Here is a 13,117-nt window from a genome sequence, read left to right as displayed (position 1 = left end):
AAAAGAAAGAAATTATAATTATATTGTAAATATATTTTTAGCAGCCTAGCTGTTTTTTTTGTTTTTTTTTACCTTTTGCCTTTTATATTTTTCCTTATTTTTTTTTTTAAAATAATTGTCTAAATCTGTGGAACATCTCTTGCCAAATTACTCATTACCTTTTTCCTGTGTTTTATGAAACAAATCACACTACTTTGTTTAGGTTTCAATGGTTTAAATACTTGTAAAAGGCATCTGAAAGCAGCACAAGAAAAGTGATGTTGCTCCAGGTTTCAAAGGGTTAATAATCACATCTCATGAGGATAATGTTCACATCTGACCTGTCCAAGTGATGACTCATGATTTGAGACATATCCAATACATTTGGCAGACATTACAGATTTAACAAGTCACGTTCAGCTTGGAATGCAACTGCCAAGCATACGCAAATAGGGATTTTAATCATCTAATCCCGATCACAAAAAGACAGACAATTCACGTTTTCTCAGATCTTTGTATTAACCCTTTGAAACCTGAGCAGATTGACTGGATTTCTTTCAAAAACACAGGAAGAGGAGGACAAGCAACCCTGAAAATAAGGTTGAAGTAAAAAAATAAATAAATAAAAACAAGAAAAATGACTTAAAGAAAGAGCTAAAAATCCCTGTTTCTTTAACATAATTTTAAATACATAATTAAGGGAATCATAAATATAGTTTTCTGGACATTTTTCCTTCTTTTCTTTTTGATCATATCTAATAATCCCCCCCGCTAATTTTCAGATCATTTTCTTGTCACCCTTTACCATTTTTTTGCAGTTTGCAAGAGATTTTTCCTGTTTTGACAAAAATCAAACCAGTTTTCTCAGCTTTCAGACGTTTTAATGCCTGCCTGAGGAGACAAATCTATCACAATCACCGACTTTTTAAATCACTTCTTAAAACTAATTTTAGAACTATAACTATATTTATGTAATGTCATATTTTAATTTATCTTTTAATGTATTCTTTTTTCTGTCTCGATCTTGTGTAATTCTATTACTATATATCCCGCATTTACTGCTTACATTCGTTTAATTTCTCATTATCATCCATTTTTCTTCTATTACTTTTGCCTGATTGTGTTCTTTCTTTCTTTAAATTTTGTCTAGCCTTACTTTAGCATTTTTGTTTGGCTCTAGTAGTTATAATGCCTCTGCAAGAATACACTCTCACTTTTGCTTAGCTAAAGCGCTCTGTAAACTATGTTTTTAAAAGGTGCTGTATAAGTTAAGATATTGTTGTTATTACTATTTTATACTTGTGAAAGGCGTCTGAATGCAGCACCAGAAATCTGATGTCCATGCAGGTGTTATAGGGTTAACCATCTGTGGTCCAGCACACTGACCAAACAGACCTTTTACTTTCTGGTACTAGCCCTTTCCTCATAATCCTGCCCAGCGACCACGTGTTGCATGCTCAAGCCATCAATGACAAAAAGCTCTGGGTGGGTGCCTGCACACTCCGAAGCCAAATTTTAAAAACTTAATTTGGACCCAGCAGAGCCAGCCAACCTGTTGAAACGTTTACCGTCCGACGTCAAACAACAAATGTCAACTTGGTTCCCTCACAAACGAGCCGAGCCCGAGGCTAGTAAACAGGCTAACTTTAGCCGGCCTGCCCGGTCTGTCACTGCACTGGCTGGCTACTTAAGCTAGCTTATGTGCTGCTAGCTTGATGCGCACTAACGTTACTTGGGGCTGAGCAAGTGGGAGGAACAGCTTCGGTATCATAGCCGGAGAATATGGACTAGCTAGTAAGTGGTGCCAACGCTCCGGTACCGTGTTATAACCGGCTTTCGTTATGTAATAACACCGGCTGTCTAGTTAAACCCACCGCCTCGCGCGGAGCCTCTAAAGTCCAGACTCCCATCCACAGTTCCCCACCCTGGGTATCATCCTCCAAAAAATAAGGTCAACTCCAAAAATACAAGAAACAAGACACGTGTCAACAAATGTCGAAAAACGCCGACAATTACAGCAACTACGCGACGTTTTGTCGTTTATGTAAATGTTATGGTTGTCGTATTAACCAAGGGAAACGGACATACATGATAACCGTTGTTTTATTATTTTTTTAAGCGCGTGTAACACATCATGGTGGAGCCAGTCTCAATGGCTGCTGCCGCTGTCTGACTAGCATTAGCAAAGCGGAGCCGTCTTCTTCTGCCGTTGTGAATTAAAGCAGTAGACTAGGAAATGTAACTTCCGAGACGAAGCACGAGCGTAGGGCGTTGGCGCCGGAGCCATTTCCAAGTCCTGTCCCTTCTTACCTTCGCTGTCTGGCCGGAGGCTGCACTGGGTGAAGCGGCGCTGCGCAGTGAAGAGGTCCCGGGGAAGAAAGAGACTCCGCTCCGATGGCGGTAAAAGGGAGAGAGATCCCGCCGCCTGCGCTCATATACATCCGACGTCATCACGTAAACCGGCAGTCGCCGAGGCAACGCTGGTGATGGGAGGGGCGGAAGCGAGGGTGCTCCTATGGCAGGGGTACTCAACGTGCTTTGATTGGGGGCCACTTGTGCAAGATGAAAGGAGGCCAGGGGCCAGTCGCAGCAACCCCATTCATATTTTCAAGAATTTAGGACATTTCTAGGATTTAAGGGTGTCTCTAGGATTTTGAGATAGGATTTCACAGCATTTGTAGGATATAAGAATGTTTCAGGGATTTTAGGACATTTCTAGGACTTTTTTTCTAAGATTTTAGGATGTTTCTCGGATTTTAGGAGGTTTTTAGGATTTTAGGATGTTTCTAGGATTTTAAGATGTTTCTCAGACTTTATGACGTTTCTCGGATTTTAGGACAGTTTTAAGATTTTAGTACATTCCTAGGATTTTGGACTTTATTTTTATTGTGAATTAGAAAATGGTTGGGGCCACTCAGCACCCTATCCCGGGCCAGATTTGGCCCGCAGGCCGTAAATTGAGTGTCACTGCCTATGCTGGGGGGAGAAGGGGATGAAGGATTATTATCACCACCACCATCATCATCTTCTCATCATTGAATAATCCCCTTCATCATTTCATTCGTTCTTGTCATTATAATCACCATCACCCCTACTACCTCATTATTAATTTCATAACCAGTTCATTCTTAATCATCATCATCATCTTGTGCAGCATCATGATCATCTCATTGCAATGTTTCAACAGCAGCTCCATCATCCTTCAGCAGTGACACTGTCTTCATCAGTAACTAATACAAAGCTCATCATCATCATCTTCCTCACTGTTACCTTCATTGTTATCATCCTTCACTTTCATCAGCATCATTCCATTAATGTCACAGTCATCACTATTTTAATTTTCCTCAGCCATCAGCATCATAAAGTGGTTCATGCAATAAACTCCTCCATCAATTTAACCACTTAAACCCTCATGTTCCCAGTTTTCAAGTCAAATCCATTTAATTTAGGGACTGTTCTTAATTTATCAGAGCAGAGGGGTGGCTACGAGGGTGACTTGAATTATTTGTTTGACCCTCTAAGGAGCTACACATATTTTCCTTCTGATTCACTGAGTGACTTGGGAAAAATGCATGACCCTCCCTCCACCATAAATTAGTTATTAGATTTTAAAAAGTAACCCTTTGATGACTGGAAGTGAAAAGTTGAAAACAAAACCCAGAGATGAATGTTTTTTCAGTCTTGTCATGCATGCTGATTAGTTAGCACAAATGGTTATTTTTGGCAAAATTTAAGCGAGACGTATAGAATAAATTTGATGATTCTGATGAAATATCACCATTGTAAGTTGAGATTTGGTTATGTTTTTTTCTGACAGAAGCATTCATTCCACATAATGTGTCCAGGGACCCTCAGAAATTTGAAAATCCACTGTTTTCTGTGTTTACAGTTTCTGGTTATGATAAATATTGTAATTTATGTAATATATTTTAAAATCTTGCCCTACAGTCCATTTTCTTAACAAATCAGCATAAAAATAAACAAAAAATACAACATACAACATAGAAAACAACATACCTTTTTAAACTGCTCCCTCCTCCGTCATAAATAACAAACAGTCCCTTATAAGCCCAATATTACAATTACTGGGTATCAGCCTCCAAAAACTCAAAACTCCAAAAATACAAGATACATGACACGTGTCAACAAATGTCAAAAAACACATACAATTACAGTAATTCTGCAATGTTTTGTCATTTTTTATCAACGCTATGATTGTCACAAAGATCATTTTTGGAGCTGCACAACTGCATCAAATTATTGTGCATCATGTTATTATTTTATTAGATTTATTCAGTCAGATATGTATGATAAGTAACATTAGTGGACCTGCCAAAGAGTCCATTGGATTCAAAATGTAAAAAGACATCCCAGGTTTGTTTTGTTTTGTTTTTGCATTCAGTATTATTGCAGTATTTTCCAGGATAAGTGCCAGTATGAGAGAAGCTACTCTCATAGTGACGACAGATATGGAATTGGTACCTGCCTCAGTGCTGAGCCGCCTGTTGGCCTACCTGGGGATTAACCTGGGCGTGATTACACTGACAGCTCACTCTCATCTTTTATTTGTCGCCTTTTATTTTGCTCATCAGCCAAATCATATCAGAACTTCATTTTACTTTTTTAATTACAAGGATCACAAGCAGCCTGATTATTGGACTGATTGTTGGTTTATTAATGGTGGGAGAGAGTCCCATAATTTTAAGCATGGTGGATGTCTTCATTTTTATAATAACGTGCCTTCATTCTGGCGTTGCTGCCAATAATGAAACACAAAGAGGCTGTTAAATAAGAGCAGCAATCCAGACTCATATTTCCCCAGTGTGCACCCATAAACATCTTAATTTCTGAGTCATTCCTTGTATTTGTTGAGAATTGCATTCTCCATGAAAATGGCTCGTATTTTCAGGGATGTCACAGCTGTCATTTGATGTTACCAAAGCTCAAACTGCATTTTTCCTCACCTGTCAAAACCAACAAACCCGAAGGATTAAATTTTCTGTTAATAAACTGCTCTAAACATGAGTGCCTTACTGTAGGGGTCCCTCTAATCAAGAATGGTCACTTGGGTCCAGTGTCCGACTAAATGAAAGACATTTCAACAGAATTCTGGGAGACTGCATGTCAGTGGCAGATCTTCCTATATGTCACATAGGCAGCCGGACAGGACTGCCAAAATTGCAACCCAGTCCTCACTAATGGAGAGCATTAAAGTAAGAAAAGTTTAAATTGGAAAAGCCATCCAGAATGCATTACAAAAAAGAAAAAAGATGATAGAATTGGCAAATTTGCACGTTTGTTTTTTGTTTGGTATTTACAACCCCAGTCCCAAAAAAAGATGGGACTCTTAAAGATAAAAAACAACAACTAGCTAATTTACTCAAAAGTCCATGGTACAGACCCACAGTCCAAAATGCTTCTGAGGCACTTTCATTATGGTTAAAAAATCCATTGTTAAGTCATGGATAGATCAATGCAAATAAAGTTTTCATCAAGACCATCCAGATTGTTTCAGGCGCAAAGTTTGAAAGCCAGCATCTGTGATGGTTTGGGTGTGTGTAAGGGTTATTATCATAGGTAACTTGCACATATTTGGCGCATACAGGTTTTGGAGCATCATATGCCGCCATCCGCATTCTGCACTTGTCACAACAGCATTTACAATTGTTTGTCAAATAAGTTTTTATTTGTGTTGATATCTAATTGGCTCTAGATCTTGTTTGTAATTAATTCAATAACAATCGGACATCATAATAATAATATGTTTTGAGGTATTTTTTGTAGGTGGGTGTGGGGTAACCTAGAGGGTCAGATGTGCTAGGTGAGGCACTGCCTGGATTGTTATTAAATGTAGAAACTTCTAACCTACATTACAGATCAAATTCTCTGTGATGAGGCATCTCAAAACACCATATGGACTCATACAGAATCTCTTGCTCGTGACCCTGTGTAAAGCCAGGCAAAGACTGTGTGGATTTCAGCGTGATTCATCCATCAGGCAGCACCAGCCCGAGTGTTACTAACACCAGGCGTGCTGCTTCGCGTCAAGAGATATCTGGCACAAGCCCAAAGGTCAGATCTGTCATCCAATGCTTTCCCACAAGAGGAAGCCTTCCCACGTGTGCCTTCCATGTCAGAAACTCATAAGTGAATATTTCCCTGAGTCATGCCGGCCAGTAGCACAGGAATAGACAGTGGGGCCAGATGACTGGAGGTGTTCGGGGATGGGTTTCTAGCCATGAAATCTTTCACATTACAGTTACACCTGAGAGCTGCGTGTATAAACACAGAGTGATACTAGTAGTTGGTGAGCAGCTATTTTCTACATAAAATTCATTTAATGTTTACTCGTACTGAACACTAATACTGTGACACTGATTTAAACAGTTCATTTGGGAATTTGCAGGAGACCGTTAAATTAAAATAACATTGTAAGATTTACTCTGATGAAAGCTCATTTTATCACTAACAAAACAACTGGTTGTATTTCTTTTATTGCTGCCAGCTCTTAAAAACTGTTGATTTTTAGATTTCAGCTTTCCCAGGAGATACAAACAGGTGAAGAACAGCAATGAACGCAAATATGAAAGAAAGAATGCTGCAGGAAAACTTAGCCCTCATTTTCAATGTTACCAGAAAACAGGGTGTCATTTAAACAAATTATTTCACATGAGCAAGTATCTTTTTTTTTTTTTTGGTTTCTGCTCAACCACAGTAATGGCAGTGGTGGTGGCAGCAGGAATCAGGCCGGTTTATTTGGCCTGATTCTGGGGCGTCATTCTGCTTGATCTCAGCCAAGTTGGGCAAGAAGACATGGCCCAACTTATTTCTTCTGGTATGCCAGGCTTAGGCCAATGCTGGGCCAGGTTCTCTTTTTTGATCATGGCCCAGTGATGGAAGTGTTGGCAATCACAATGGGGCCAGTTTAATTGGGCCTCTTGGGCCCCATCCAAGAGGTTCATTCATCCCAAGTCTCAGCCAGATCAGGCAACCTGACAGAACCCAACTTATTTCTTCCAATGTGCTGAGTTTGGATCGATGTTGGGCCAGAATCATGCCATTTTATTTGTCCAATGCAGGGCCAGGTCCCTTTGACCACCCTGGTGAGTACCTCCATCTCTCTAGTTATACACTTGGCATTGAGCACATATCATAAAACCCATACCATACCTTGGAACTTACATATTCACAACCTAAAAAGTCTTATTTTAGATTTTAGCAAGCATAGTCATCCCAGACAACTATTTCCTTTAAACTTAATGACCCCTTGTCACTGACATCAAGTTATAACTAAAATATTACCATACCCTTGATTAACTCCTGCATCAATCACTGTCATAAATGAATCCCAAAGGAGATTTGCACCTTATGCTCTACAAAAAAACCCAAAATGGCCAACTAAAAGGCAGAAGATAATGTAAATGGAAGGATACTTCATGAGAAAAATAGTTACTGAATGCAGTAGCCTCTGAGTATTTTTTGTCACACCAGCACTAAATTTATGAAAGCAAGATGTGAGTGAGTTCGTTTTTTTGAGGAGTTCGACTTCACATTTTGGACTTAAACGGTTCAAATAACAAGGAAGCTCCTTCTCTAAACGAAATTCTCACCACTGAGTGTGCAGTTATGGAGGCAGCCTGTGCAGTCAGCAGGATATCTGATGAGCTTCAAAGTGAACTGGATCCTGTGAGCAACAGTATTTAAATTACACTTAACCAAACAGAAGGCGGGGCAGTTTTAGGAGATATAACATCAACAGACACTGCTTAGAGCCCTGCTGTATGGAAATGAGAACTATGTTTGTGCTTAAAACGCAGTCGACACCAGCCTCAAAATGTCAGCGTGGGTTTGTGTCTGGAGATATAACACTTCTACCAACTTCTGCACTGCTGCTGTAGAGAACTGTTCCTCTATTTGAACTGCATATCATGAAACAGACAAATATAGAAAAAGGATTCAGAATTCTAAGATGATATGTACAAGATCGGGAAATTAGTTGTAATTTGGAGGTTTGTAATAACTGCCACCTTTGCCATTGTGCATTAAGGGATTTTAGTGCCATATCAAGACTATTTTTTGGATCCCAGCTTTATTGGCATTGACATAAAAACCACTGGTACTTTTGAGCATTAGCAGTGGTGTCAATGTTTGAGTATGCCATGTGAATTGTTGCTCTCAGGTCCTTGGTGAGGTGATCTCTATGCTATCATGGTCCTATGTCTCTTGATATAAACTAACAGTTAAAAATTGGTAAGAACTAGATGCAGTTCAAATTGCAAAAGAACAAATGTATATGGGTGTTTGAAATGCAATTTGAATGGTAAAAATCCATTTGACCACTATAAAGATATCAATAATTAAAGTCAAGAAAACTGTCTTGCCCACAAATTTGAGATTGAAGATTCCAAGGAACAGTTGGCTATTGTACATCAAAATTCTGACTTGTGGCAACGCAGGGTGAAAAGTCGGGGGATCCCCGAAGTCATATAAATTCATCATTAGGGTAACCATGAATGTCTGAACCAAAATTCATGGCACATATTTTTTTAGATATTTCTCAGCCAACTGAGATTGCAATTCCTTAAAGCTGCGCTACTAGCATAACAAAACAATTCAATAAAAGTAATGTCCAGACTTTCTGTGCAAGACCATTAGAACATCTACAAAACAGAACAAAGCAGCTCCTGATGGATCTACAGACTGATACATCAACCCAGAGGCCATGGCAGCGTTTTAGCTTTAAAGCGACTGTGTGGGCCTGTATGTGTGCCAGCAGCCATGCTGGGAAGCAAAGCAGTGAGTTAGCTGACAAAAGAGCGACTCAGGCGTATTAAGAGAGCAGTTGTTTTGAAGTAATTGGGAAATAAATTTGAATTTGCAAAGTGGCTTTGCAAACACACCCTTGCTCATATTAATTAGACAGGCCTCTAAATGTTATCTGAAATGTCACAGCCGTCCCCGAGCATAGTATTTCACTTGGAGGCGTCTCATTCTGGGATCCACTATCAAATTGTTCATGGCGATTCACAAGAGCTATCAAGTTTTAAGTGTATAAATAGTTCCGCTTTGTTTGCACACAGTGACAGTGACCTGACTGTAAGAGGAGGGGAAACGCATACCAGATACTTACTGCAAATGCATTCAAGTTGAAAATTAAAGTTTCACCATCCCTCTGCATTATTAACAGGCGAAGGACACTCTGCGACTGAGGGGAGACACGCCTGCAAGCTTTTGCAGCCAATTAAGCAACAAATAAAGAATAACGTGTTGACAGCGGGCAAAAATTGTGACGCGCCAGTAAGCAGGATATAATTACATCCAGCAGGAATGAAGAGTTTCAGCATGAAATTTTTAATGTTTTTGCTCATTTCATTTGATCACAAAGAGAGTTTTTAGAGAGTCAGCCTGTGACGTGCACCCTGACTCCTCTGTAACCTTTGCCTCTGCGGTTGAATCATCAGCTCCTTAATTCAGTGGCGAGCTGTGACCCGGAACAGAGAGGTCAGGTTTTGTAATCGCATGAGATCTCCTCAGTGAATGGAGGGCATCTGACGTGGCAGCCCCACACTTTGCGCATGTGCTCCTTATGTTTTCACAGCTTCCCCCGTCCCTTTGGTGTGGGGCACAAACTTCACAGTAATTTATAATGCATTCTCACCATTAAGTTCATTAATTTCATACGAGCTCCAGCTACATTAGGCAGCCTTAAAAGCTTTTCATGTGGCTCCATTCTGCGACTGCACAGGTTACGCATACTGACAGTCGTTTTAAAAGCGCTACAAGATTCTCTGTGTTCACCTTTGTGTCGAACTTAGCACAAACTCACCATGCAAGTTTCATGGACTTCAGGTCTGAACTTGTGTTACAGAAAACGCCTTAAAAACATGCAAACAGTGGACATATGACAGGGACTGGTGTGATTAATATGGTATAATGCTCCTGATGCAAAAGTAACAAGAGTCAAACTTTTAAAGGATTGCTGAACTTTAAAAAAGCTGCATTATTCATTCACATCACCATGTTACAGTAGTGTAGAAGAGCGCTCTGAGCTCCTCTGACTCATCATCACAGAACACATGCTTTAGTTACCAAATGAGCCGAGAGAGGTAAAAACTCTGACATGCACTTATTTCTATGAAGGTTGATTGTCCTCCATTAGGAAACACTACAAGGGCCATTACCAGTCTGAATTCAGCACTGGGCCACCATGAGCCTCCGAAACAAGGTTCAAAGTTCAAAGTTTTACTGTCATTATACAATCCAGGATTTGGCGATGAAATGCAAAGCTCATAGTTTAGCTTCTCCAGGTGTGCCAAAGTGTTCTGGATACATCATTTGGTGTTTTGATGGTGGTAGTTCAGAACGCTGTCTCACTTTAGTTCTCATTATGAACTTGCCAAATAAAGCCGATTTGACAGGGCTTTTAGCGTAAGATCTCAATGCCAAAAGCCACCCTTTGCATGTGCATGAAATGCCACTGGATGGCGTCTGGTGAGAATACGGCCAGACAGAACTGGTTGCGTTGTTATTATAGGCCGGCAGATGGCCAGACAGCACCTGTCACACTCGTATGGTGGTTGCACAGGCGGCATCACATGAGCATTTGGCTGGACAGAACCTGTCACGTCCACAAGAAACATGCCAGGACAGCGTCAGGTTGATACGCTTCGGTAGCAATGTAATATAAGGCTGTGTTGACATCAAAGTAGCAGCATCTTGGAGTGCAAAGAGTGGACACAAGTCTGGTAACAAACCAGTTAATCTTTGAGAGAGAAAAAGGTGTGAAATACAAGAGGCCTTTCCTTTTGGTCCAGTGCTTCGTTGAGCTTCAGCTCTCCTTTTCAAAGCGCTATCCATTTAGAGGTGGTGAAATTTTAATGTTTTGTGATGTAAATGTTTTAACTTTTCATTTCATTTTCAGTTGGCTTTACTGACAGACAGCAGTGTTCACATGCGGAAACATGGCCTAGCACACCCACATACCTACACCTAGTAGGTAACTACCACTACCACTACTACTATCGCTGATTAATTTTTCCCTCTAATCTTCTCCCATCTCCCTCTGCCGGTGTTGTTTGACGGCCTCAACCTTTAATTTCTCTGTGAAATTTGCAAGCAAGCATCAAAATTGTATACGAATAAACACCCAGCAGCTGGAGACAGTCAGTGGGAATTGCTATAGCAACGACCCTGTAGATCAAGGCACAGAAAAGTAAAATATCCATTCATGAAAGTTGGAAGGCATCATTATCAGAGGCAGAATTCGCTGTTGTGTCAAAACTGCAGCCTAATAATCACACCTCAGACTAACCAACGTTCCCCAAAACTAACTGCGGAGCCTCCATTAGGAGGAGAAATGCCACGTACTTCTCAAGGGCACCTGGCAGAACGGCGCAGGAACGCATCCCGTGGCCATCAAACTGCAAATTGCCACACAGAGCCTCCCATCCGCACAGCGAGGCTCCCTAATGGGCTGTTTAATGAGACCATCAAATGCAAATGGGACCTTAGTTGTGACTCTTGAGCGCCCAGGCAAGGCATTCAGCTTCAGAGCGTGTGGGGGTGAATATTCCATCTCGGCAATTTTCCGTTCAAGTGTAGACATAACACTTGTCTTTAGAGTGATCGCTGTGGGAAGCACAGGGTGGTGTTATTGCACATTGATAAGTGCTGTGTCACACTTAACGTAATTGATGACTCACAGCCCAGCCGATCAATACCTAGAACGTAGCAAGTACTAAATAAACAGTAGTTTGCACGTGTGTATGCGTGTGTTGTTGTTGCTCATTTGTAATATTTAGCGGTGCCAATCCTTGTCACAATGATCCACCATCTGCTCACAGTCTGCTCACACATTCAGCCTTGTGATTTCCCTTACCTGGGAAAAAATATTCCTCCTCCATCTCTATGAGACAGATTTCATAGACAGCCCCTGAAAGCGTGTTTGTAAAACAAAGCTTGTCTTAATGACATTACACACTAAATAACCACAAGTCAAAATTAACATTTGAAAGCGTCTTTTTTAGATTATTTTTGGGGGCTTTTTTGGTCTTTAATGGACAGGACAGTTTAAGCGTATAAGGGGGAGAATGCCGCTACGGTGAGGATACAACCTCTGTATACCTCGTACCTTGTCTGAACGTCATCTAAAGTTCATATTTGGTCAAAAAGTTTTTGATCACTGTTTGAGCCCCATTTTGACATCATACTCCCCACTGGAATGGATCGGACACTGACGAGACTCACCAGGAAATGTTAACATGCTGATGTTTAGGTGGGATAATGTTTAACATGTTCATCATCTAAATTACGTGTGTAAGCCAGCAAACATTTGCTAACATCAGACACTGAGTAGGTTACAGATCAGCTGTATTTGGTCACAGATCAAAGTATTGGTCAGGTTGAAATTTGGACCTGATGGGGGAGCTAGATTAAATTGTAGGGGTTTACCAAAGTTATTACTATTCATCCTGTGGAGAACATGGATGTTTGTACCGAATTTCATGGCAATCCATCAGTTGTTGTTGAGATATTTAGACCAAAATGGTGAATCGATGACCTTTACTATTTCTAAAGGCTAGCCGCTAGCATAACTAAAACTCAGCTTATAATAATAATAATAATAATAAATAATAATAATAATAATAATAATAATAATAATAATAATAATAATAATAATAATAATAATAATAAGCTTTATTTGTGTAGCACCTTTCATGCATAAAATGCAGCTCAAAGTACTTTACATGCAAGATTTAAAACCTAGAAATTCATGGGAAATGTCTATATATATATATTATATATATATATATATATATACATACAAATACAACATACATACACCCACATATTTACATATGCACAAATAAAATAAAATATTAATAAAATTTTAAAAAATCAAATCAAATCATTATACAACACATGTATATATAGCTCTGGCAGTGAGCTGCAGAACAGGTCCGACGTGAGAAAAAAAAAAATAAATAAATAATAATAATAATATTATATATATATATATATATATATATATATATATATATAATATACATAAAAGAGAAATTAAACAAGAGGAGTAAAATTAAAAAATCTGCTTCTTCAGCACTATGGATATGCATTGATCAAATTTAATGATAGTGGC

At 39.6% G+C, this 13,117-nt stretch overlaps 1 protein-coding gene across 3 annotated transcripts in view; it reads right to left on the bottom strand.

Annotated features, from left to right (window-relative positions):
* The window catches only part of nap1l1 (nucleosome assembly protein 1-like 1), a 35,687-nt gene extending 33,290 nt beyond the window's left edge, over nucleotides 1-2,397 (bottom strand). For 2 of the 3 annotated variants that reach the window (XM_042511091.1, XM_042511089.1), the window contains exon 1: nucleotides 2,290-2,397. The gene's annotated coding sequence lies outside the window, so the exon portion shown is untranslated. The remainder of the gene's footprint in view (nucleotides 1-2,289) is intronic. The other variant, XM_042511090.1, reaches the window with a different exon arrangement.
* Nucleotides 2,398-13,117: the final 10,720 nt, after the last annotated feature.

This window comes from Plectropomus leopardus, chromosome 22 (genome assembly GCF_008729295.1).
Source record: "Plectropomus leopardus isolate mb chromosome 22, YSFRI_Pleo_2.0, whole genome shotgun sequence".
Classification (NCBI taxonomy): domain Eukaryota; kingdom Metazoa; phylum Chordata; class Actinopteri; order Perciformes; family Serranidae; genus Plectropomus; species Plectropomus leopardus.
The sequence above is the reverse complement of the archived record's forward strand: the minus strand, read 5'-3'. Positions and strand labels throughout refer to the sequence as shown.